Here is a 27,728-nt window from a genome sequence, read left to right on the forward strand (position 1 = left end):
GTTAGTGCTCTGAGAAAAGGTTACAGTCCAGTGTTCACATACGTATCGGAAGTAATGGTTTGGTGGAATGAAATCGGTCCGAGAAGTTTTATTAATGTAATTGGATACCACACTCCTGTTTTCAGTCACGTGGAAGTTCTCACTGTGATTGATGAGAAGTGTGGGATTGTTATGCGAGCTCATGTACTCAATAAATGAAGCCAAGCTTCCCATAAGAAAGAAAATTTTCTGATCAACTGTAACAACACCAACGCTATACTATTGTACATATAATAATTTTTTCTTTGATTTTCGATAAATTAGTGTAATCGATGCTCTGATTTCATTTCTTTATGTTTCTTGCCATTGTGTTAAAGAAACTATAAACAACTTTCGATGCGAACATTAATATTTATGTCAAATTTCAAGCAATGTTATAACAGAACTGAAATGTAAGAAACGTTGAAACTATTGTAACATGTTTAAAATTGTAATGGTGCGCCTGGTCCATACGTAGGCAATGTATTGGGATATGTAGAATGCAAAACCTCTGGTGAATACCCTGTCTGTAGGGGAGCGGTAAAAGGTGGATGGCAGGCGAGCGCGGGAAAATGCACACGGGTGCGGCACGGCATAACGGGCTCAGCAGGAGTAGTGGTCGGAGTTGGGCATCGGTCTGAGAAACACGATCTGGATCGAAGAGGCTCTCCTGGAAAACGTGATTTCGTTGAGCCTCGGATGTGCCGTTTCTGACGCCTATACAGCATCGCAATATTCCATAGGCACTAAACGGAAAAGTATGGCGACGCTAAGAAGAAGCAAAGTGCCGATACATCAAGAACCATTGCTGTGATTGTATGTGTGCTCTGGGCCTCGCCATCTCGCCGCCTGCCGACCTCCGCAGCGATACGAACAGGTTGAAACTTTTAGTACTGTATTCGTGTGGACCAGTGTTATTTTTGTTCCATACTGTTCAATAACAACTTAAATTTTACCAGAACTGTACTATCATTTAATTATCCTCACAACTAACCTAGGCAGGGTCCTTTCCACATGTTGTGCAATCCGAGTGTCCCGAGAAGAAGATTTAAAATTTATGTTAATAATAATTACCTGCCGACCTATCTATGTTGGAATGATGTTTAAAGAACTTTGTTGTTAATGAATATATAGGTAAATAATATAGGTCTGACAAAGTTGGAAGATAATGTTGAAATTGGTTTAGTAATGAAGTTTAATTAATTTGAGACAAAAATAATGCTAGTTAAATGAGCAGGAAATAAGACAAAAAGAGTAGTAACTCATATATTGGAAATCTTGAGTGCTTAATGATTTCAATAATTAAAATTTTCAATACAGTGATCATAACAGTTTCAGGGTCCCCCCCCCCCCTTTTTTCTATTCATTTGAATTCTGAAGTGTAGTGAACTGATTTGACCAGCAAAGTTAAAGTCAATATAAAACCAAAATTTATCAGTGTTTTACCTTTTTCAAAATTGACATTGTATGTGTGTTTCGAAAGTGCTATTTCTAGGGTAACCTATGCCCGATATTAATCAGATCAATAGACAGTATTAAGTTTGTAGTAAACATTATAGTGTAATGTTGTGTATTTATGGCTTGTCCATATTAGTACAGAAAGTGAAATTATTAGTTCAGTAGATTTTCTGGTTCTAAAATTTACCATATTATGCAGTATTATTACGTGTTGTTTTGTATGAACGTACATCAACTTGTACAGGGAAGAAACTCACTTAATGCCTAATTAGGCTGGCGACCATATTATTAACAATCTGGTAGCATCTGCTGTGTTGTTTCTTGTCCGTCCTAACGTGTGGTTGCACTCCGGAATTGCTTGACGTATCATTGTAATTACTGAGTGGGTGTACGTCTGATTTGCCTCCATTCAGGTACACGCGGTCAAAATCTATACAAAAATCCTTTCTCTTAAGGTGAAGCCCGTCAACTTACCATAGTACAGGCTTTAAAGAGTATCGTGCGCCCGAGCGTAGTGTTACACAACCACTCAATGATGAGTTTTGCCACCATCAGTACTGACGTCGAGTAACAGTATCAGAATTGATCATTGGTTGCACTTCCTGTGCTGTCCGCCACCGGTAGGTGAGTGGTCAGCGCGACGGAACGTCAATCCTAACGGCCCGGGTTCGATTCCCCGCTGGGTCGGATATTTTCTCCGCTCAGGGATAGGGTGTTGTTTTGTCCTAATCATCATCACTTCATCCCCATCGACGAGCAAGTCGCCGAAGTGGCTTCAAATCGAAAGACTTGTACCAGGCGAACGGTCTACCCGCCGGGAGGCCCTAGTCACACGGCATTTTTATTACTACCTTTACTTTGAGTGCAGTATGAGTTTGTGGACACCTCTTTGAGCTCATATTACTGTCAGACCTGTCTGAAGTGATAAATGGTGGACCTTTTTCCAAGACCGCTCCTAACTCTTCTAGTTTAGCTTCCCGGCTGAAACCGGCATGACATGCTGCACTGTCCGAGAAACCGGCCTGGGCGTCATGCGTTATTGGGGCATCCATGCGAGTGTGTTGGTTCCTTTGAAACATCGGAGGCACACTGTATTTTACGAAATGTGAAAAACATCTGAAAAATCCTTCGTCGTCATGATGATACGAGGGGTTAGTAGCATTTTAGGACAGCAAACTGATGAACGAGTGACATGACACGGTGGATAAATAGCGAAATTCTCGCCCTGGAAGAGCTTTGCATTAAGTTTGGTTCTGACTAACTTCGTTATTTTCACATCTTTGAAACAGTGATTGTGAATTTAAAAAATGTTGTAAGTACAAAGATAAAGTCGGTTGCATATTCGAGAAATAGACACTGGGGGGGGCGAGGGCAGATGTGGTGATCATTCATTATGAGCAAGGTAACAGTGATGGTACTATTGTAGTCGTTGTTTTGTGCAATGTTGATGTTCATGTTTAGCTGTTCCTGATTATATTGATTAGAGATGCTCTGTATAGTCTGTATCCCATATTTATGACGGCTGCTACTTTTTGAGAAGGTCTGTGCTTTCCTTTCTTGTTATCATTGTATCTGTAGCTTTTCCTTTCCGGGAAGTGTTGAGTCTTTGTTTTTTATTTGCTTTAGATTTCGATGCCACATGGCTCCATCTTCAGGCAATAAACTCTATTGAACCTATGTTCAAGAGGATAGTCAGAAAGCTAAAAACTGACATTTTCGAATACTTTTCAAAGACCCGAACTATGGTTATCTATACAGTGTTCATGACATGAATTAACAATATACCACTTTTGTTAAAATGTTCTTAATATATTTGTAAACCCATATTAGATCGAAGTCTACAAAGAAACCATAAATTACTCAAGGAAAAATAGTATCTCCTAAAACAAAAGGAAAACTATATCTGTCAGAAACGGCTCTGATGTTGGTGCTATAGCTCATTACGAAATACACTGCAAACTGTTTAAGATAGCAATGTGGGCATCAAAGAAACTGCCTTACGACAGAAATATAGTCGCACCAGACAATAAAATAAAGCAATATACAGTGTAACTAAGGAGGAGACTGTTAGAAAAAGACATGAAGAGGAGCAGCTAGCGATAAGTGTAAATGAAACATTGGTAAAAGTTTGCGCAAACCTTTTCATCAAGCCTTTCATAACTATTACTGAAAAGATTGGGTTGTCAGTTTCAGTAGCTGCCATGAAATATATCAGACGAGTCATTACTAATAACTTAAGTAATGCGAATATGACAGTCACTACGCCAGAAGAATCAAGGCCCATAAAAAAACTTTAAAGTCAAACAACTGAAGTGGTTATGATGAAATGCTTACAAAGTTATTTAAAGAGTGTGCTCCTGAATTTAGTGGCATATTAAGTTACTTGTGTAACCAGTAATTGACCTGTGGAACGTTATTCGAATACCTAGTTGAAATATGGCGAAGTTTAGCATTTGCTTAAGAAAGGAAATAAAGAAATGCTTTCCAATTTTCACCCAGCTTAATTTTTGGCAGCAGACTCGAAACATTTAGAAACGGTGATGTACAACCGGCTTCTTAACCAACTGACAATAAATAACACTAGCTAACCCAAAAAACTAGTACTTTTTTCGTAACTCACATGAAAACAGTTAATCTTTATGTTTCCAGCTGTGCTGATAACGAAAATGCTAATAACAATGTAAGTTTAGCCTTCGTTTTGAAGTTATGAGAGCGTTACGTTATTGCCTATATACGTATATGCATGTATTTATCCTGGTGTTACTCCTTGCAAGAAGGTCATTGAAGACGCAACCGCTTTGTATGGTGTTTGTAGTTCTCTTCTGATGGTTTCCTGTTTAGTGTCCAGCAGTAATCGGCTAACACCAGTGCACTCCTCCTCCCTTGGTATCTCATTTCCATGCCCGAAATTTGCTGGTGGAAGCGTTCTCTGTGTCGTCGATTACAGCACCACACTTGTGAGGGAAGAAGTCCAAGTGAGAATCTATGAAATATGACTTTCAGGAGATGTTGCATCCCAGTTAATTGTAGCAGTGTTGACGATTTAACACAAGATCCTAATACTCTTCTGCCTTCGTCCTTCCTAGAAAGTTTGTTGACACTCGAACAAAGGCATCCCAAATTAACATTTCATCACCTGTCAGGATGGTGTTGAAACGCTCATCTTTATACAATTTGCATATCTAGTGACCCATGACAAGCCCGTCTCTTGTTTTCGTCTCACTAAGACACGGAAATTTCTCGCACAAACAGAGAAATGCCTCCTAGTTTTCTCCTAGGCCATAACGAAGATTATAATTAAGCCCAATTTTGTAGGAAGAGGAGGGAGAATTATGTTCTTGGATTCGACAAGTGCTTCGAACGTAGCACTGCGAGATCCTGGTTCAAATGACGGACAATTAGGCCAATATTGCTTCTTATAATGAAGTGCTTTGGCACGGCTTTCCTAGCAGCACAGGAGGTGTTAGAATTTGATGCAGCCGTGTTATAGCCCACGTAACATGCTTGTGACTTCTAGAACCCCGGAAACCTGCCATTTTAGCTTGTCGTAGTTAAATTGAAATAACAGCTGTTTCACGTAAGGTCCATAATCAATCGGAATCGATTGTAACACGTTGCCATTATGCAGCACCAAGTTCTTTTCACTTTCGAAAAATCGAAGGAATGACATATGGCGATCACGGAACGCAGTCACATTCACCGTCTTATCGAGACATGCCCACTAGTGTAGACTTGACACTAACAGTTCAGCTTCATCTTTCGGCAATTCCAGATATCTTACTAGGTCATAGAACTCACACTGCGTTATTTTGTGACTCTCTGTACACTCATCGTTACACACAAAATCAAAATCTTTCGAGGAAATGGGTTTTGAAGGTGGTGGTGCAGCACTTTTCACTACCGCCCTCGTCAGTTTTCCTTTCTTGGAAATACCACGTATTAAAGGAGTTTCATACACATGGACTGATGGTTCTCGCCAGGTAATGGGTATAGCAAAGTCCATGGAAGATCTCTTCCAATTCAGGCACAAATTAAATCTCGAGGTACAAGATGTGAATCGTACATGAGAAGCACAGGACTTGTCCTGTTCCTCGATTTCAAAGCTAAAGTACAGTCTGTATGGCGTTATTGGCCCCCTTTGCGATTTCAGTATAGCCTGTCCGCAAATGTAGCAAAGATTATTAGCATATTTTAAGCATTTGCGAGGCATATTAAATCACAAGGGTTGCAATGATCACATGCACTAACTACACTTCAGTACCACGTTCTTCAAGCATATGAGCGGAACACGGCGTATAACGGACTGAAACTGTACTTAAATAAAAAGTGGTTTGCTCCTCCCTTGCTCTTCCCCTCCCCCTTGTTGCTACGAACGCGGACTACAAATAGCCACAAAATACACGAAGCTCTTGTTGCCTGAAACTTGATCACTCTACCAACAGAGCGATTTCGAAGCCTGTATGGGAAGGGATCAACAATTAATGTTAAAAAATACAATTATAATTAAATGAACCCCCTTTTAGCTTGTAAATGACATCTAATTCGATATTCTCATTGTAGTTTTCATTATCAGCGTGATCTACATTGTTAACAAAGATTTATTTTATTCGAGTAACAATTTCACAGTCGCCTAGTGTAATATGGTGTCAAAGTCAAATTTCGGATTTCTAGGCGGTTCCGAGATTGAGAAGGCTGTGTACAGATACAGTGAGAAAGTACTTAATTACTAAGATCACACATTACTGGCTACTGTTATGTTTTGTGACCAGTTAAAGGCTTTTACAAGTGTAAACTACATTGAAGAGCCAAAGAAACTGGTACGCCTGGCTAATATCGTGTAGAGCCCCCGTGAGCATACAGAAGTGCCGCAAGTACCATGGACTCGACAAATGTCTGAAGCAATGCTGGAGAGAATTGACACTATGAATCCTGCAGGGCTGTCCATAAATCCGTAAGGGGACGAAGGGGTGGAGATCTCTCCGGAACAGCACGTTGAAAGACATCCCAGATATGCTCAATAATGTTCATGTCTGCGGAGTTTGGTGGCCAAAAGAAGTATTTAAACGCAAAAGAGTGTTCCTGGAACCACTCTGTAGCAATTATGGATGTGTGGGGTGTCGCTTTGTCCTGCTGGAATTGCCCAAGCCCATCGGAATGCCCAATGCACATGAGTGGATGCAGGTGATCAGACAAGATGCTCACGTAGGTGTCACCTGTCAGAGTCGTATTTGGACGTATCAGGGGTACCATATCACTCCAACTGCACACGCCCCATGCATTACAGAGCCTCCACCAGCTTGAACAGTCCCATGCTGACATGCAGTGTGCATGGATTCATGAGATTGTCTCCGTACCCGTAAACGTGCATCCGCTCGCTACAATTTGAAACGAGACTCGTCCCAACAGACAACATGTTTCTGGTCATCAATAGTTCAATGTCAGTGTTTACGGGCCAAGGCGAAGCGTAAAGATTTGTGTCGTGCAATCGTTAAGGTTACACGGGTGGGCCTTCGACTCCGAAAGCCCTATATCGATGATGTTTCGTTGAATAGTTCGCACGCTGACACTTGTTGGTGGCGCAGCATTGAAACTTGCAGCAATTTGCGAATGGGTTGCACTTCTCTCACTTTGAACGATTCTCTTCAGTCGTTGTTGGTCCCGTTCTTGCAGAATATTTCTCCGGCCGCAGCGGTGTCGGAGATTTGATGTTTTACCGGATTCCTGATATTCATGGTACACTCGTAAAAAGGTTGTGCGGGAAAATCCCACTTCATCGCTACCTTGGAGATGCTGTGTCCCACCACTCGGGCGCCGACTATAATACCACGTGCAAACTTACTTAAATGTTTATAGCCTGCCATTGTAGCATCAGTAAGCGACCTAACAACTGCGCCAGACACTTATTGTCTCATATAGGCTTTCTCAACCGCAGCGCCGCATTCTCCCTTTTTACATATAACTGTATTTGAATACGCATGCCTGTACCGGTTTCTTTGGTGCTTCAGTGTACAATATACTTTTCAGGAAGTTACACTACTCTGCAAAACTTCTTAAGGATAAGATAGGCAAAGTAACATATCATACGAGAGTCGTCCACAAAGTAAGTTCCGTTTCTATTTCTATTTGCGGCACCGCTACGATCGCAGTTCCGAGCATGCGCGGCAGTTACTCTGACTCAACGAGAAGACATGTACGCCATTTTCAGATCGCTGCTGCCGACGTGTGCTTGCTAATGCTTCTTTATGATGTCAGCCGTAATTGAAAATGCCGCTGCGTGTGAAATCAGACCTGTGATTCGTTTTCTAAAAGCAAGGAAAGTTAAACCAAACGAAATTCATAGGCAAATCTGCGAGGTTTACGGACAAAATTCTATGAGTGATTCAATGGTTAGAAGATGGGCCAGACTGTTCAATGAAGGACGTGATCAAGTGCACAATGAAGAACCAAGTGTACGCCCGTCTGTGGTTACTGATGAACTGGTTCACACAATTGAAGAGAAGATTAAGCACAACCGTAAGTCGCTCCTAGCGACTTTCATCTCTTCTTACACCTAAAATCTGTCCTTGGTCGTCAACACTTTAACGACGATGACGAGTTGAAAGAATATGTTACCACGTGGTTGAATACAGAGCCAGCAACCTTCTGTGAAGAAGGCATACAAAAACTCTGCCACGTTATGACAAGTGCCTACAAAATTTCGAAAACTATGTAGAAAAGCAGTTTAACAGTTGTAGATTTTTGTACAATAAATATTTTTTCAGTATCTGTACACGCTTGTTTTATATAACCAAACGGAACTTACTTCGTGGACGACCGTCCTATTAACTACGCTGTGTAAATAATGTGCGGTAGCGTTTTGCCTCCCAGGCGTACACTGAAAGCTGAACGTCACGTGGAGTGAGGTCAGTGTGACTATATCGCCAAACAGGGTTGGTCCCGCAACACGATAGAACGGGAGAGGACAGTGTGTATCAAACAGCGAGAAGTTATGATGCCCTGTGGTGGTGTTCTTCATTACAACAAGGCCCGGAGACAACATCCGGATGATTTCACACGGGGTGGAATCATGGGGAAGCTGGAAGAAGAAGGTAGTGCGACGTGTGTTGCAAGTTAGATTGGTATTGTTCACAACATTATTTCACGTGCGTGTGGAGCATTTTGAAACACAGACACTGCTGCCCGAAGGAGTGGAAGTAGTCAGTCGTCGAAGTTAGCTACGGCAGCGGTGATCCTTCTACAACAGGCAAGAAGGGACTCATGTGAAACAGAGTATACAACTGCAAGAGCATTTGACAGGACTGCTACGCACGAATCTCGCGCTTCTCATCGGTACGGCGACTGCAAGGTAATGCTCTCTTTGCCCGATGACCAGTACGTTGTATTCCGTTGACACCCGCACGTCGACGGCATCGTTTTCGGTGGTGCCAAGGGCGTAGGAATTACACCAACGACGTGTGCGGTCGCGTGATCTTCTTGGTTAAGAAGAGGTTCAGTTCGAGTGTTGATTCTGGACGTATGCTCACATGGTGCCAGGTGGGACCACATAATACACTCAGGATCACTGTCGACCATTATCGTTTTGGTGGTCCAGGTGCTATGGCTTGAAGAGGCATAATGCTATATGGGTGTACCGACCTCCAAAATCTTTGAACACGGTACTTGCATGGGCCAACGTTATTGTGACACTGTACTCCTTTATGATCGTTTTGGTGGTCCAGGTGCTATGGCGTGAAGAGGTATAATGCTACATGGGATTACCGACCTCCAAAATCTTTGAACACGGTACTTGCATGGGCCAACGTTATTGTGGCACTGCACTCATTTATGATCGTTTTGGTGGTCCAGGTGCTATGGCGTGAAGAGGCATAATGCTACATGGGTGTACCAACCTCCAAAATCTTTGAACACGGTACTTGCATGGGCCAACTTTATTGTGACACTGTACTCCTTTCCGATGTGCGTCTTTTCAGCGGTGCATTCATTGTTATGGTTGACAGCTTGCGACCACGTCAAACAGCGCAGGTCAAGGATGTCCTGGAAAGTGAGAATATTCGACGAATGGACTGACTTGCCCGTTGTCGCGATTTAAATCCCATCGATCACGTGTGGAATGTGGTGGGCGGACGTATCGCAGTGCGTCCACATGCACCATGGACCAACCAGCATTTGTCAAACGCCCTGGTGGAGGAATGGAACGACCTACCATAAAGACTCCTTACTAACCTCGTGGTCAGCATGATGGCACGATGCAGAGCATGCATTTCTGTCCGTGGTGATCACACACCCTATTAAGAAATGTGTCATGACTCTGTGCTCTCCAGGGACCATCATGAATCACGGTGACTTCAGCGTAATTATTGTCTTTTCTGTTCTTCTCATTGTGTATTTCCTTCAGTTACCTTCTGTACCGTACTGTAGCAGTTCTTTCTATGTACGGTCCAAGTTACATTGAGCTGTGTTACATTATAGTGACACCTCATGCGTATGTTACTTCCGTCCTCAATTTTTCTACACCGGTGTAGAATATTAGGATGTAACAGTTAATGCTGCAGAATGTTTGACATCCTAAGTTTAATTCGATGTCGTGTCTCACTAGCGCTCTTACTTCTTCTTGTGTAGATCAATGACCTTTCATAAGTAATAATACCAAATGTCAGGTCTGGTTTTTTTCGTTTTCTTTTTTGCAGATGATACAAACATTGCAATAAATAGTGAATCAAACAAATAGTAAATCAAAGAATGGTTAATGAAATCTTCACAGACATTAGTAGATGGTTTTTGTCAAACCGTTGTTACTAAACTTTGAAAAGCACGCTATCTACAGTTCAGAATTTGTAAGAGGTTTCCCAGCAATATATGCCCAAAATATGACGACAGGCAGACAGGAGTTGACAGTATTAAGTTAATGGGGTTACAGTTTGATAATAAATTCAACTGGGAGAAACGTACCACAAAACTGCTGAAGTTCCTAAACAGTGTGCTTTTGTAAATGTGAATGTTGTCAGCCAAATGTGATACAAAAACTAAAATAGCTAGCATGCTTTCATTGCAAAATATCACACGAAATCATTTCTTGGAGTAAATCATCAAAAACTTGCAACATGAGTTATTTGTTGTGTGAAATCAAGAACGTCCTGCAGAGGCCTGTATAGCGATGTAGGGACACTACCTTTCCCATATATTTACTCCTTACTGAAGTTCGTCATTAAAATGCATATCTTTTGCAACCCAACAACTCGCTTCATGGAGTAAGTACTAGAAATAAGAGTAATCTTCACAAAGATTTAAAATAAGTTACTCTGCTCCATTAATGTGTCCTTATTCAGGAACGCACATTTTAAATATCGAGTTAACAGCCATGGAGTATTAAACTACAAATACAGTTCAGTTGCCCAACTGCTTCTACTGCATCGATAAATTTCTTAGCAGAGCCCACTGGTGTATATGTTGATGATAATATCAAATAAGGCAATCATGTGCAATTTGATTTCCGTACAAATTCAGTACAACGATGCACTCACTATAAATCAATGTTGTAAAATGGCTGTTCTGCTTGCTGATGAATGGCTACAGTAGACTAAGTATTACCATATCCTCCTTATTGTATTGAACATTTACGTGTTTTTCGACAAGTTTGCTGTTACCGTTTAAGGAAAAAGATGTTTAAAATTTTTTGAGTTATTTCAGATCCATGAAGACCATTCCACTTTGGATCTGTGGAAGGCACATTAGTATATCGTTACTCTTTGGAAATATTTACTTATTTTTGACATGTTCTACATCCTGGAGGATCTCCTTGCTGTGTATCTTTTGGAACGAGAAGTATATCTATTCTAATATAAACTTGCTGAGGTTCGACTCTTGGAGCAGTGGCTGACAGTTGACCCTCGGCAAACAATGTAACGTATTACGTACAAACAGGCAGAAAGACTCGCTAGCTAAACAATCGTTGGTAGCAGGCACATCCATAAAATATCTCGGAGTGCTAATAGGGAGCGTTTTAAAGTGATACTAATTACAGGAAAGGTAGATGACAAGCTGAAAATCATTCCCAAAATCCAAATGAGATATAGTCTGGACAAAAACGAGGTAGCTTAAAAAACATTCTTTCCAACAATACTTGAGTGCCACTATGCAGTCTGGGACCCTTACCGGAAGGATTGATAGAGGCACTTGGGACGATCTAAAGAAGAACAGCGCCTTTCGTCACCTGTTCCATTAATAATCGCGAAAGTGTGACGGAAATGATGAACTAACTTCGATGACAGGCACTACAAGAGAGGCGTCGTGCGTCACGGTCTGGTTTAATGTTCAAATTCGGAGAGACTACGTTCCAAGGAGAGTCAATCAATATAATGCTTCCTGCTAGCTATATCTCTCGAAAAGACCATCACGGTAACATTAGAGAGAAGAAGGAACTCAGACAGATATCAATACTTGTTCTCTTCACGCAGCATTCACAAATGGGACGATTCCACCTCTCGCCATTCAGAGTATAGTTGTGGCAGCACTGAGCATTAGGATCAAAGGATGGGATCATGGGATCAATTGATTAAGTTGAGATACCAATAAGATTTTTTTAAAATTTATTTAAATAAGAAAACATAACTCTTAACAGATCATTCGTTGAACCATCTCAGTAGAGTCCTGAGGTCAAGTAACCAAGTAGTTAAAAACACTTATAGTATAACCAAACAAGATCTTGTAAAAGACAGAGAATGAAAACAAAAACTGTAGAAGAAAGCTACCAAAGCAATTTCCCATGCCAAAATATTCTAACATGGCTTCAAAATGATTACTAAAACTGGCAATTACGTAACATCGTTTTAGAAACTAAAAATAATAGCTTCCCTTTAAGGAAGAACACAGATGGTTCTGGGTTTGAATCCTAGACAGCCTTGCTCAATACGACATTGTAGTCTCTGTGTTGTTCAGAAGTACATTTCCACATGAAATGTATTCACAGTGGCGAATACTGACAACCATCAGCTGTATAATGGGATGAAGACAGTGAAAATTTGTGTTGGACAGGGACCCGAATCCTGAGTTCCCATTATCTCGAACAGTTGCCTTACCACTCAGCTATCCAAAGACGTTTCACCATTAGACTCAAACTTCCATATGTCATCAACTACGTGTCTATGTGTCTACAACCTGCGCTAGTACATCCATTATGTATAATCCCGTCAGGGGAGACAGTTTGAGTGGAAGCCACTTTCCCAGAGTCGATGGATAAATACGATATTGCAGTGACTGGACTGTCCGCAACTAAAATGCAATGTTCCTTTTGATATGCGTGCTTGAAAGTTTAGGTCTGGTCGTGAAACGTGCTCCTAGTACGGCAGAAATTTTCATTATTGTTGTTCCATTACAGAGTTACTGGTTGTCCGTATCCGCAACAGTTAATATATTTCCTGTAACCTTGCTGAAGGCGGGCTGCTGTCAAACATCCTTCTGGCACCATTACACATACGAAGTGGTTACGAAACAATCAATTATTATCCCCATTTTTAGTGTATTTCGCAATTTCTAAATATGTACGGGAATTCGATATCTATCCAGAACTCCATCACCGCCTCCCTCTCTCTGCCCATATTTTCCTCAGCCTGCCTTTGTCTATGTGCTCTCCTCCCACCACTCACTGTGCAACACCTTCTCCCCCCCCTCTCTCGGCCCATCTCCGCCTTCCCCCTTCTCTGTGTCAGGTACCTCCTGCCCTCTCTCTGGCATCTTCCACCTCCCCCCCCCCCCCTCTTTGAATTTGAGGTATTCCAATCATAAGCCGATTATGTCACGAATATTACTATTCTGTTATCTATAAAACCGACGACGAGGAAGAAACATTAACGATTAGACAATTTTTGTCTGAAAATATGTATGAGGAGGAAGAATATGTATGGAGAAGTCATTGGCCTAATAATTTACGTGAGTTCCTATCGTAGTTGAAACCAATTGCAAAAAGGAAATCAAGTCTGCGTTTCTCACGGCAGTTGGTTTTAACAGAAATCCTGTACATTGTTATTGCTTAAAAAAATTATATAGTCTATGTCGATTTGAATTTTTTTTAGAGTATCGACAAAAAATTGAAGTAAATCAGGATTTCTGCACACAACGTTTTCCCCACATATTAAAACACACACACACACACACACACACACACACACACACACACACACATATATATATATATATATATATATATATATATATATATATATATATATATATGTCCGAATGTTCATTAGAATATCGTATAAGAATCTGAAGGAAATCAGTCAAGATTTTTTTGAGATCTTGGTAACAACATTAAACAACTACTGGTCTTCATACAGTAGATCTAGTTTAGCACCAGCTGCTTCGCTTACATAGAGAATATGGTCTGCACGTTCTTCTGTTCTTTAATCGAATTTGTATATTGTTAGGCCCATTGCTCATTTATAAATCTACGCACTGTGCAAACAGTGTATCTAGTCTATACGAACTAAGCTGCAGACATGGTATTAAAATTTACAAAAGTAATTTTTCCTATAGGACTTGAAATTTTTTTAAAAAAGTTAATGGAATTTATGTGTTATTATGTACATTGTTCATGTACAAGTCAACAATCTAGAAACGGCATACTTGGTCACCTCATATGGATATTTCCGTATATGGAATCGCATTTAAGTATTGTATCTGTTGTGTCGTCAGCAATGATTAATAGGCGTAATAATTACACCAAAAATAATTTTATGAACATATATTACGCCTACTGAAAATGTTGAAAATTAAAGGCTAGTTTCTTTTTCTGTACAGTTAAGACGAAGCCGATTTGTCATTGTGACTTTAATAGTTTTCTTCGATTCGGTTCACAAAGTACAACACCTAAAAACTTTTCATGCTATTTGGAATCATAGAAGCATGGTCTTTCCCAGATCTACTTCAGGTAGCTGGGGTGTGAGGATTAATCCTGTCATTTGAATATTTATATAAAGGGTGGTACATCTGAAGTTTCGGATGAGATTATTTCGAAAACTATACGTCATGGGGCAAATTTTAAATTTTACATGGAAACCTCCATTCTTTATTGCAGATAACGATTCTCCTTAAAAGAAGTAATCAAGTTTTGTCTTAAACATTTTTTAAACCATTGACAGATGGCGCTGGAATCGAGAAAAATTAAAATTAGGGAAAAACTCCAATTTATTTAGAACGATCCGAGTAGGAGGCATCAAATCGATACAAAATGTGCACCAATTCTTTCATTGCGCCAAATTAAGCTATTTTTTTATTTTTTTTTTACAAAATGTATCCTACCCGCCACAGTTTTTGATGGAGGAAGGTGGAATGGTATTAAAATATCGTTAGGGAACTGTCAATCACTACTCAAAGGTTTACCTGAAACAGTTCAGTTTCAGGTACAAGACACAACAATTAATATGAATTTACACGATTCCCTGCGGCCGTTTCATCTAACCAACAAGCTACAACAGCTTTCACAAAACTAAAAATATTCAATCACCGTGGCTAAACGACAGAAGAATTAGCAAAACATTAGCTTACAGTGCCTGATAGATGCACTCTCTTTCTTGGCACGTGCTAATCACATTGACTTGTTCCGGGTCATTTCATAACATACTGTGTCCAACAAGTCAGAAATCACAAACACCACTTAACACTCGACATCAGCGAGCCACACGTTCACGAAGATCAAGTGTGTACGGGGGTTGTAGAGAAAGTAATTTCCCATCGGTTGCGAAATGGTAACCACACTAAAAATCAGAAATGTTTTGTTTGCAAGAGTTAGGTACAACTTCCAGCTACATCTCTACATAATAGCCCTCGGACTCAGACAGTTGTCGTAGCGTTGTCCCTCCCTTCTAATACCCTAGTCACAGATGGCAGCTACCAGGGCCTTCCGCCAGTTTTCTACGCTGATCTGCATAATGTTGTATTCGTAGCTAGCGGTTCATGTGAGCAGAGATGAAGATAAGAGAAAACCAAGACCGGTCTGCATGGTAGGTGGTCAAACTCTTCCCACTGAAAACGGAAGGGAGAGGGTTGAAGCAGCAGGGCTTGGCGGCGGGGTTTGGTTGGGCCGATTTGGGTTTGACAATGCATGTACCCAACCGGATCGCCGAACGACTTGTCGAATGTTGGGCTGCCGCTAAAGAAGGTGACGAAGGTCGTGCTCTGGAGCTCTGGTGACGACGGACTCCTTCTGTTATTTGAAACGGACTTAAATGGATAATTGACAGTGTGGAGAGTGCACCGTAAAATAATGCCTATTGATATTCTGAACCTGTGGTTTTATTGTTTAAAAGGAAAATTGGCGCGATATTATTGTGTCTTGTTCAGTGAATAATATGTATTTATTTGTTCTACAGTGTGATTTAGCCTGGGAGTGGCCAATGGTTGTTAGAGTGTCTTCTTTGAAACCAAGTGATTCTGTTAATTGGTAAACCGCTTGTGTGCACCAGCTTGGGGTGCGACTTTATGAACTGAAGTGGTAACACCGGTGAGTGGCACTGTAGCCGGTAGCAATGTCATGGTACTGTGTCAGGTACTGGGTATGAATTTGACATCTAATTATGACTTAGTAACGTCTATTTATTCTAACCTACATTGATGTGTTTTAGTCATAATTGAACTACGTAGGATTACTACTGAGTGAAATTTTCTGCTTTGCTTACGCTCACCTTAAATAGTGTTTCTTAAGACGTTTTAGCAATACTTATTTATGCCTCAGGGGGTTTAACTGCAACTGCTCCTTTTGTACCTGCACCTTGTCAGTTACATGTACTCGCTTATTATCTTACCTAGGCAGAGGTGTATGTATTTACTCTGTACGACAAAATTCATTCTAATTATCTCTGTCAAACTTAGGGAGTTTCCCCTGATCTGTGAAGGTGTATAGGTATATATTAATTTATTTATTTAAGTTTGGCTTCAACAATTTGTTTTATCTGAGGTTATGAGTTGTATTTCGCTGGCTAAAGCGAGTCTCATCATTTGTTAGTATGTTGTTGTTGTTGTGGTCTTCAGTCCTGAGACTGGTTTGATGCAGCTCTCCATGCTACTCTATCCTGTGCAAGCTTCTTCATCTCCCAGTACCTAATGCAACCTACATCCTTCTGAATCTGCTTAGTGTATTCATCTCTTGGTCTCCCTCTACGATTTTTACCCTCCACGCTGCCCTCCAATGCTAAATTTGTGATCCCTTGATGCCTCAAAACATGTCCTACCAACCGATCCCTTCTTCTAGTCAAGTTGTGCCACAAACTTCTCTTCTCCCCAATCCAATTCAATACCTCCTCATTAGTTACGTGATCTACCCACCTTATCTTCAGCATTCTTCTGTAGCACCACATTTCGAAAGCTTCTATTCTCTTCTTGTCCAACCTATTTATCGTCCATGTTTCACTTCCATACATGGCTACACTCCATACAAATACTTTCACAAACGACTTCCTGACACTTAAATCTATACTCGATGTTAACAAATTTCTCTTCTTCAGAAACGATTTCCTTGCCATTGCCTGTCTACATTCTATATCCTCTTTACTTCGACCATCATCAGTGATTTTACTCCCTAAATAGCAAAACTCCTTTACTACTTTAAGTGTCTCATTTCCTAATCTAATTCCCTCAGCATCACCCGATTTAATTTGACTACATTCCATTATCCTCGTTTTGCATTTGTTGATGTTCATCTTATATCCTCCTTTCAAGACACTGTCCATTCCGTTCAACTGCTCTTCCAAGTCCTTTGCTATCTCTGACAGAATTACAATGTCTTCGGCGAACCTCAAAGTCTTTACTTCTTCTCCATGAATTTTGATACCTACTCCGAATTTTCCTTTTGTTTCCTTTACTGCTTGCTCAACATCCAGATTGAATAACATCGGGGAGAGGCTACAACCCTGTCTCACTCCTTTCCCAACCACTGCTTCCCTTTCATGCCCCTCGACTCTTATAACTGCCATCTGGTTTCTGTACAAATTGTAAATAGCCTTTCGCTCCCTGTATTTTACCCCTGCCACCTTCAGAATTTGAAAGAGAGTATTCCAGTCCACATTGTCAAAAGCTTTCTCTAAGTCTACTAATGCTAGAGACGTAGGTTTGCCTTTTCTTAATCTTTCTTCTAAGATAAGTCGTAAGGTTAGTATTGCCTCACGTGTTCCAACATTTCTACGGAATCCAAACTGATCTTCCCCGAGGTCCGCTTCTACCAGTTTTTCCATTCGTCTGTAAAGAATTCGCGTTAGTATTTTGCAGCTGACTTATTAAACTGATAGTTCGGTAATTTTCACATCTGTCAACACCTGCTTTCTTTGGGGTTGGAATTATTATATTCTTCTTGAAGTCTGAGGGAATTTCGCCTGTCTCATACATCTTGCTCACCAGATGGTAGAGTTTTGTCATGACTGGCTCTCCCAACGCCATCAGTAGTTCTAATGGAATGTTGTCTACTCCCGGGGCCTTGTTTTGACTCAGGCCTTTCAGTGCTCTGTCAAACTCTTCACACAGTATCTTATCTCCCATTTCGTCTTCATCTACATCCTCTTCCATTTCCATAATATTGTCCTCAAGTACATCGCCCTTGTATAAACCCTCTATATACTCCTTCCACCTTTCTGCCTTCCCTTCTTTGGTTAGAACTGGGTTGCCATCTGAGCTCTTGATATTCATACAAGTGGTTCTCTTCTCTCCAAAGGTCTCTTTAATTTTCCTGTAGGCAGTATCTACCTTACCCCTAGTGAGAAAAGCCTCTACATCCTTACATTTGTCCTCTAGCCATCCCTTCTTAGCCATTTTGCACTTCCTGTCGATCTCATTTTTGAGACGTTTGTATTCCGTTTTGCCTGCTTCATTTACTGCATTTTTATATTTTCTTCTTTCATCAATTAAATTCAACATTTCTTCTGTTACCCAAGGGTTTCTATTAGCCCTCGTCTTTTTACCTACTTGATTGTCTGCTACCTTCACTACTTCATCCCTCAGAGCTACCCATTCTCCTTCTACTGTATTTCTTTCCCCCATTCCTGTCAATTGTTCCCTTATGCTCTCCCTGAAACTCTCTACAACCTCTGGTTTAATCAGTTTATCCAGGTCCCATCTCCTTAAATTCCCACCTTTTTGCAGTTTCTTCAGATGTAATCTACAGTTCATAGCCAATATATTGTGGTCAGAGTGCACATCTGCCCCTGGAAAAGTCTGAAAATTTAAAACCTGGTTCCTAAATCTCTGTCTTACCATTATATAATCTATCTGATACCTTTTTGTATCTCCAGGATTCTTCCAGGTATACAACCTTCTTTTATGATTCTTGAACCAAGTGTTAGCTATGATTAAGTTATGCTCTGTGCAAAATTCTACCAGGCGGCTTCCTCTTTCATTTCTTAGCCCTAATACATATTCTCCTACTACGTTTCCTTCTCCTTCTTTTCCTACTCTCGAATTCCAGTCACCCATGACTATTAGATTTTCGTCTCCCTTCACTACCTGAATAATTTCTTTTATCTCATCATACATTTCATCAATTTCTGCATCATCTGCAGAGCTAGTTGGCATATAAACTTGTATTACTATAGTAGGCATGGGCTTTGTGTCTATCGTGGCCACAATAATGCGTTCACTATGCTGTTTGTAGTAGCTAACCCGCACTCCTATTTTTTTATTCATTATTAAACCTACTCCTGCATTACCCCTATTTGATTTTGTATTTATAACCCTGTAATCACCTGACCAAATGTCTTGTTCCTCCGGCCACCGAACTTCACTAATTCCCACTATATCTAACTTTAACCTATCCATTTCCGTTCTTAAATTTTCTAACCTACCTGCCCGATTAAGGGATCTGACATTCCACGCTCCGATCCGTAGAACGCCAGTTTTCTTTCTCCTGATAACGACGTACTCTTGAGTAGTCCCCGCCCGGAGATCCGAATGGGGGACTATTTTACCTCCGGAATATTTTACCCAAGAGGACGCCATCATCATTTAATCATACAGTAAAGCTGCATGTCCTCGGGAAAAATTACGGCTGTAGTTTCCCCTTGCTTCCAGCCGTTCGCAGTACCAGCACAGCATGGCCGTTTTGTTGATGTTACAAGGCCAGATCAGTCAATCATCCAGACTGTTGCCCCTGCAACTACTGAAAAGGCTGCTGCCCCTCTTCAGGAACCACACGTTTTTCTGGCCTCTCAACAGATACCCCTCCGTTGTGGTTGCACCTACGGTACGGCCATCTGTATCGCTGAGGCACGCAAGCCTCCCCACCAACGGCAAGGTCCATGGTTCGTGGGGGGATTTGTTAGTATATAGTTAGTATATAACAGAATTTGTTAGTATATATTCTGTTATTGTCTGAGGGTACAGCATCGCGTGTGATTTATGTTTACAGTTGATTGCGAAACACGCGAGTCTACCTCGGAGTTTGCAGCTGTGATTTCTGGTCGCGACTTTGGCGGCATCCTGTCCAACCGTCGAGGCGTAAGTTACTGCCGGGGGAGCGTTTTGCTGCGGCGTCTGTCACACCTAGCAAACGATTAGTAGTAGTCTTGTTCCTTGGAGCGATATCTGGATTGAGCGGCTGCCGTCAGGGTTGTAAGCTGTGGGGTTTAGCGGGATTAACTCATAAACTTTTGTAAATTATGCACAAGCTATTGGCCCTCTTACTTCAAATGGTTCAAATGACTCTGAGCACTATGGGACTTAACATCGGATGTCTTCAGTCCCCTAGAACTTAGAACTACTTAAACCTAACTAACCTAAGGACATCACACACAGCCATGCTCGAGGCAGGATTCGAACCTGAAAGAAGAGTGTTCAAATCGTCTATTAACTGTTCTTTATAAAATCGGATGTGCTTTCTACTTGGTAAGCGTAGTTTCCATTTTTTAACGATTCAAATTTCATTCTTACTGTCCATAAACTCAGGGGCCTTGTGTTTACTGAATACTGTTTCCTTTTGCTTATATTGGTAAAGTTCAGTAGTTTGTCACTTTGTATGTCACTGTAATTCTGATGGTTTCGTGCTGCTGTTAATCTAGAATTTAATTCAGAAGTATGTTTTCCTTAAAGAAATGTTAGTTTGGTGAAAACGAGGAGCTAACTGATGGGTATCCCTTCCTCGTGTTGATGTTTGATCCTTTCCTATCCTGAACCTCTTACCTGGGTTTCAAATGTGCTGGAGATATAGGTTTAGCAAACGAATTATGGAAATTAGTAGCTAAGAGGGAGTTCATGAATGCAGTTAATAAATTCTTCCACGACCACAGTTAAAACTTTTGTGTTTGTTTATCTTCTTGATCGTATCCATAAATTTAGTCTCATTACTGATCCGCCTGACATTCGATAATGATATTAAGTGTCTAGAAACTGGTCCTATGGTGTATGAAGATAAATACCGTAACAGGGGTGTGAAAGGATTTATTCAATATATTCATGAACTTCATGTGCAGCGCCCCCCGCCCCCTCACGAACTTCTTCAAGATGACCAACCCTTATGTCAGTTAACTGCCAACAGGCAAGTTTATGTACCTAATACTGCAACGACGTAATCAGAATGAAGTACAAATCTGTAAGTATGGTAGCCAATGAAGTACAACAGTTAGCACTGATAACATGTTTATTTCCGGCACCAGCTTACAGACAGAACAGAACTGAACGTCTGGTTTGAGAGTGCAGCTATTTATGGAAACATAAAATTTTCCAGAATGTATAAGCATTGCAAACATGTTTCAAGAACCTCCCAGGAAAGGTAAACACTAAATAATAAATAAATGTTCACGGCTGGGTTTGAATTGGTGGCCCGCTGCATGCCAGTCAGCAAAGCTAACCCCCTCTCTACAGTGAAAACAGCAAAGCACTTACCATTACAACCCAACGTTTCTAAAGTTCTTACTCGAGCCGATCACACTACTGGGGACCTCTGTGTCGTCAATGGTCCCCTGTATGGCGGCGCTGTCGGATGCTTGCGTTCCGGTCGTGATGTCACATACTCTTCACTGTGACGAGCATTGAATGTAGACCTATAACACAAACGTGCCGTGAAACACGCTAATGTTACCTTCTGAGAGGATTTCAAAGTTCGACCGTGCGTGTGTCTAATAGAAAAGGGTGTCGGACTATAATTTCGAATTTTGTGAAGTTGACAGTAAAACCAAATGGGCCTTAACATTGGGAGTTAACAGAAGTGGTAAAATTAGATTAGATATTGAAGTTACTTTTGTTGAGATTTCCCTTTGAATAGGAAACAGGATGCAAATTGACACAGTACACTCTGTACTGTGTGTAGCAGCAGTTACCAATACCACACAAAAAAGTAAATTATGAGGAGCTGAATAGCACGAGCTCATACTAATGATGCCCATAATCATTAGCATCACTTAATCAAAATACTGTAACATCACTGCATGAAGTGCAGAACTAATTTTGGACATGAGGGGCTTTACCTTGAATGACATGAATAACACAAATAAAGATGAATAACATCTTAAACACACTGTTTAAACTCCTATGCATATAGCAGATTTTCCTTAGTAACAGTAGCCGGCCGATGTGGCCGAGTGGTTCTAGGCCCTTCTGTCTGGAACCACGCGACCACTACGGTCGCAGGTTCGAATCCTGCCTCGAGCATGGCTGTGTGTGATGTCCTTAGGTTAGTTAGGTTTAAGTAGTTCTAAGTTCTAGGGGACTGATGACATCCGATGTTAAGTCCCATAGTGCTCAGAGCCATTTGAACCATTTGAAGTTACAGTAATTGTTCTTTTTTTTCTTAATAGGAAGACAATATGATGGGTACCCATAAACTGGTATAGTTTCACTAGCCAAGGTTCTTTGATTATTGCTAAATTAAACTATCTCTAAAAGCTAATCATTAACTTAAATTACTTTGCAAGGTAACAAAATGCAGTACTGGGTTTAACTGACTTCAAAAGCAACCATTCGTGATTGATAACAGAACTACATCATCTTTGAAAATGTGCAAAACTTCACTTCTAATAGTACTACCGAATGTCGGTTCATTAAAGATTTATATGTTCCTCTACCTTAATCACCAGTGAAGCAGGTATTCTTGGCAATAATATTTACACAATCTTGCACTGTAATCCTACAAAACTATATTTTATAATAAATTAAGGATACTTAAGCAAAAGCCTGTCCAACTTCACTTTTGTGGTTTTTAGCCATTAAATAATTAAGGTTATCACTTTCCTAATTTAACAGTTTCACATGGAGTAGACCATAAACAAAGCATCTAAATTTTGCTCTTAGTTGAACCATTGCTACTCCTTTTGCTTTAGACAAAAAATCACTTTTAAACACATGAATGCCAGAATTGTTCATTTAAATCAGGATTCTCGGTTTTAGTAGCTCTAGGACCCTGCGCAGGTTCGTGATCAGGACGGAAGTTATGGTTTCGAACACGAATTGACGTTTTATGTGATTATTATTGAAGAAACACACAAATTAACTGGTCCATTTCAACATACTTTACGGAGCTGAATCTATGACGTCTGTGAAGCAGTGGCGCAGACTAGTGGGAGGTGAAATGACGGTTAACTTTTATTCACGGCTCTTGATGTGCGAATGCTCTATAAAATCTCTTCATGGCGTCAGATTTTCAACGTATTAGAGCCATTCCATTACTTCGGGACTACAAAATAATAGCCAGATCCACATCCGAGCTAAATCCATCCTAATCAGATTCCAATTGCCTCTCTTAGCACCATCGAGGTGTACAGTGATAAGGCTAGCCACATACGGCGTGCCGTTCACACAAAGGAGTCGCTCAGTTCGACCGCCAAACCCACCTTCTACATCATGCCATGCCAGTTTCGTTGCGGAGGACTTCCCTACGGGGTTTATACGTTACAAATACAAGTGTCCTAAGCATGAATCAGCTTTTAACAAACATACTTCTTTCATAAACCTGTTCATATAATAATAATCAAAATTTCAACGTGTTCTTTTGTTTTTTTCATATATACATTACAAAAAACCAATTTTATTGCTATACGTCAAGGAGTTCAAGCAGCACAGATGCACACTTCATAAATTGTAGATACACAGTTACTTAAATTAAACCTACTCCTAATCGATGTTAAGTGTTACAGCCCCTCCCATCGAAGCTTCGTGGTCGTCAAACGGACCTACAATTTCCTTGAACAAGAGACCCTCATCTTCTACTGGGCGTCTAGGGACCGTGTTAGAGCCAACTGCCTTCTTATTCGGTCCTGTATCGAGATCTTTCATGTAAATATCTTGAGAATCGTCCGGTTGAAACAGGAACATTGTATCAATTGTCGTTTCACACTCGCTACTGTAGAGCAGAAGAACAGTGGGAAGCGTACAGGTATTGAGGTATCGTGTTGTATGTGAACGTAAAAACTGGCTGATTCGTATCCCAATCTCTCTCTTTGATATTAACGTACATCAAAAGCATATCTTCCTATGTTTTTTTAAGATATTGTTTAATAATATTCGTCTTTTGGTATCAGGCAGTTGTCATCCTCTGGATGACTTCGCGCTTTGAAATTACCTTTGATACGAGTCTCTACTGGAAATTTTTTCCGCCTTCAAAGATCATTACAGAAACTGCTCCGTGCTTCAAAATGATGTCATCTACAAGGAACCTTGCCATATAGGAAGCCTTGGCAGCCTGCATAGCTTTGGTGTCAGAGAAGCGGGTGAGGTAGTCAGTAAAGACAATTATCTATTGATTCTTGTTCGTAGACTTCGAGAACCTTCCCAAGAGATCGATTCCAGGTCGTTGCCGACTGAATTGTTACCAGGTGCCCTGGAGGTAGTGTTGGCTCCTCAGGTAGCTTCTAATGGATCGATAATCTCGGCCTAATAAAAAAGTTTTGAGTATGACATGGAAGTTGCCCCACATGAGACATTTTGCACAACATCGTACGCCGTACCATGGTCTAAGAAGGAGGCTGTAAAGGCGGAAAATCGTCAAATGTTAGTTAAAAGTGCCATTTACAAATAAAGGCAAAGGGTTATATAACCACATGGAACTGAGAAAATACTATGAATGATAAAAGGCAAAGGGTTATATAATCACTTGGACCTGAGAAAATACTATGAATGATACAGTGTACATAGGAAAATAAACACTTCCTACACTTCGTGAAGTGAACTTAATTACTGGAATGTGATTCAATTCTATGATGTGTATATAGTGTATTTAGCGAACTACCTGTACGTTACTAATGCATTCTATTTTGCAGTACTTAGATTGTAAGTTTGTATTTGTTGAATGGCGTGAGATATTTACTACTTAGAGATGTGATTAATCATTTAACAAGCCAAATCATTTTTTCAGTTCCTTGACGAGATTTGCTAGGCATTAGTTTTCTGTTTTTCATAAAGATAAACTTAGAAGTTAAAGAAAGAAATACATAGATCTTTTGATTTTCTTTTAAAATCAATTATTAGTGCTTAAAGAGTTTTGGTGGTTCTGATGAACGTTTTCATTTTCTATAGTCATTTAAAAGTAGATTCTCAATTTATGGTGATGTATAGTTCTAAGCATGCTTTATATTTGTCTTAGCGTAGGAAAGGACCTACGGAGAAGCAAAGGAAATGGCTACCTTTTTACTTTTCAGAATATACATCCTTCACATGTGTACGTGATAGCCAATTGGCTTTTCATTTCTTTATTTTTGCTTTCCGCCAGTAAGTATAAAGCCACGACATTTTTTCCTCTCTTGGCTGAGCAATTGATACTTCATTTGTGTGATTGAAGTTATGCTTTCTCGCGTAAATATGTAAATGCGTGTAATCCTGAAATTAATGAATTTTGTAAACCTCTTGAGTGAAATTCATGTTAATTTTGGACAGTAATAATGGTTTAATGATCAGCATTTGTTACTGTGAAACTTAACCATTAGACCTCCATCTTATATGGAACAAATCACGGCGAATGCGTCAATAGAGACTTCCACGATAAGGCATGGTGGCGTGTTTTCCTGTGGACAAACGTTGTGGTTCTCTGAGAACTCTATAACAAGGCAAAGTTTATCACAACTAACTGTGTATTGTATTATAAAAGTTTTAGACTTGTGAACAGTGTAATCACCCTTTGTTTTGTGTGGTGACATTTCTCCATACATACGTGGAAATTGTGTGAAGTGCTTGTTTCAGTGAACAAAGACTGTGAAAAAACCAGATATTGCTCTCTGAACCTTGTACGTTAGTGTGACGAATGGAAGACAAGAATGATCATAGGACAGAATCCGTACCGGAACTACAATTTCGATCTACTTCTGAAAGATTGTGTTCCGTAAGTGCCTCAGAACATTGAGTCGACGTTTTTGCTTCGGCATGAACATTCACATATCAGCCGCAGTCTGCGTAGAGAGAACCAGTATTGACAAATTTAACACAGCGGCGTGCGGAGCAAACCAATATTCGCCGAACCACTTGTAGTGCAGCTCCGTGCGTAACGTCGATCTGTCGCGCCCCGCGTAGCTTGAAATGCATCTCGAGGATGACGAAGTTCAGAATTCTGAATTTTTTTAACCACCTAACTTACCCTACAGGACACTAACATCTGAAAATAGTTGATATGTACCAGGCCTATTTCATGTACATCGCCACCGAGCTGTCACCCCTCCTTACTGGGCAGCGATGTAGAGAAGTGCAAGAGTTCTGGTCCTTTACGAAGAAAGGAAGGTTACAGCTGGGAGTGGAGCGTGAATTGCAGCCGATTCATCACACCCTATCCAGCATCCGGGGGGCAAATCCATCTTGAGTACCTTTATATGTAAGCCCTCGGTCGACGATTCAAAACCTTTGTATCAGCACTGCAATCAATATCTTACAATCAACCAACGCCATCAAGACACCGAGTATCTTGATCACCAGATGGTAGAGTTTTGTCAGGACTGGCTCTCCCAAGGCTGTCAGTAGTTCTAACGGAATGTTGTCTACTCCTTGGGCCTTGTTTCGACTTAGGTCTTTCACTGCTCTGTCAAACTCTTCCTGCAGTATCATATCTCCCATTTCATCTTCATTTACATCCTCTTCCATTTCCATAATATTGTCCTCAAGAACATCGCCGCTGTATAGACCCTCTATATACTCCTTCCACCTTTCTGCTTTCCCTTCTTTGCTTAAAACTGGGTTTCCATCTGCGCTCTTGATATTCATACAAGTCGTTCTTTTTTCTCCAAAGGTCTCTTTAATTTTCCTGTAGGCAGTATCTATCTTACACCTCGTGAGATAAGCCTCTAGGTCGATCTCATTTTTGAGACGTTTGTATGCCTTTTTGCCTGCTTCATTTACTGCATTTTTATATTGTCTCCTTTCATCAATTAAATTCAGTATCTCTTATGTTGCCCAGGATTTCTACTAGTCCTCGTCTTTTTACCTACTTGATCCTCTTCTGCCTTCACTATTTCATTCCTCAAAGCTACCCATTCTTCTTCTACTGTATTTCTTTCCACCATTCCTGTCAATTGCTTCCTTATGCTCTCCATGAAACTCTGTACAACCTCTGGTTCTTTCAGTTTGTCCAGGTCCCTTCTCCTTAAATTCCCACCTTATAGCAGTTTCTTCAGTTTTAATCTACAGTTCATAACCAATAGATTGTGGTTAGAGTGCACATCTGCCCCTGGAAATGTCTTACAATTTAAAACCTGGTTCCTAAATCTCTGTCTTACCATTATATAATCTATCTGATACCTTCTAGTATCTCCAGGGTTCTTCTATGTATACAACCTTCTTTCATGATTCTTGAACCAAGTGTTAGCTATGATTAAGTTATGCTCTGTGCAAAATTCTACCAGCCGGCTTCCTCTTTCATTTCATAGCCCTAATCCATATTCTCCTACTACGTTTCCTTCTCTTCCTTTTCCTACTCTCGAATTCCAGTCACCCATGACTATTAAATTTTCGTCTCCCTTCACTACCTGAATAATTTCTTTTATCTCATCATACATTTCATCAATTTCTTCATCATCTGCAGAGTTAGTTGGCATATAAACTTGTTCTACTGTAGTAGGTGTCGGCTTCGTGGCTATCTTGGCCACAATAATCCGTTTTCCATTTAGTTATTATGATAAGAGGGCTCATTTCTTTTTATATACCATGTCGCAATATAGTCACCTGCATGAGATGAGAACTAAAGTATCCTATTGTGGGTGATTACACGAAAGCAGAGAGAGGTGCCCAGGTACCCGAGAACAATAGCACTCTGTTACTGCAGAGAAGTCCACATTAATGGGAATCACAGGACCAGCTATCTAGCAAAA

Source organism: Schistocerca americana, chromosome 2 (genome assembly GCF_021461395.2).
Source record: "Schistocerca americana isolate TAMUIC-IGC-003095 chromosome 2, iqSchAmer2.1, whole genome shotgun sequence".
Taxonomy (NCBI): domain Eukaryota; kingdom Metazoa; phylum Arthropoda; class Insecta; order Orthoptera; family Acrididae; genus Schistocerca; species Schistocerca americana.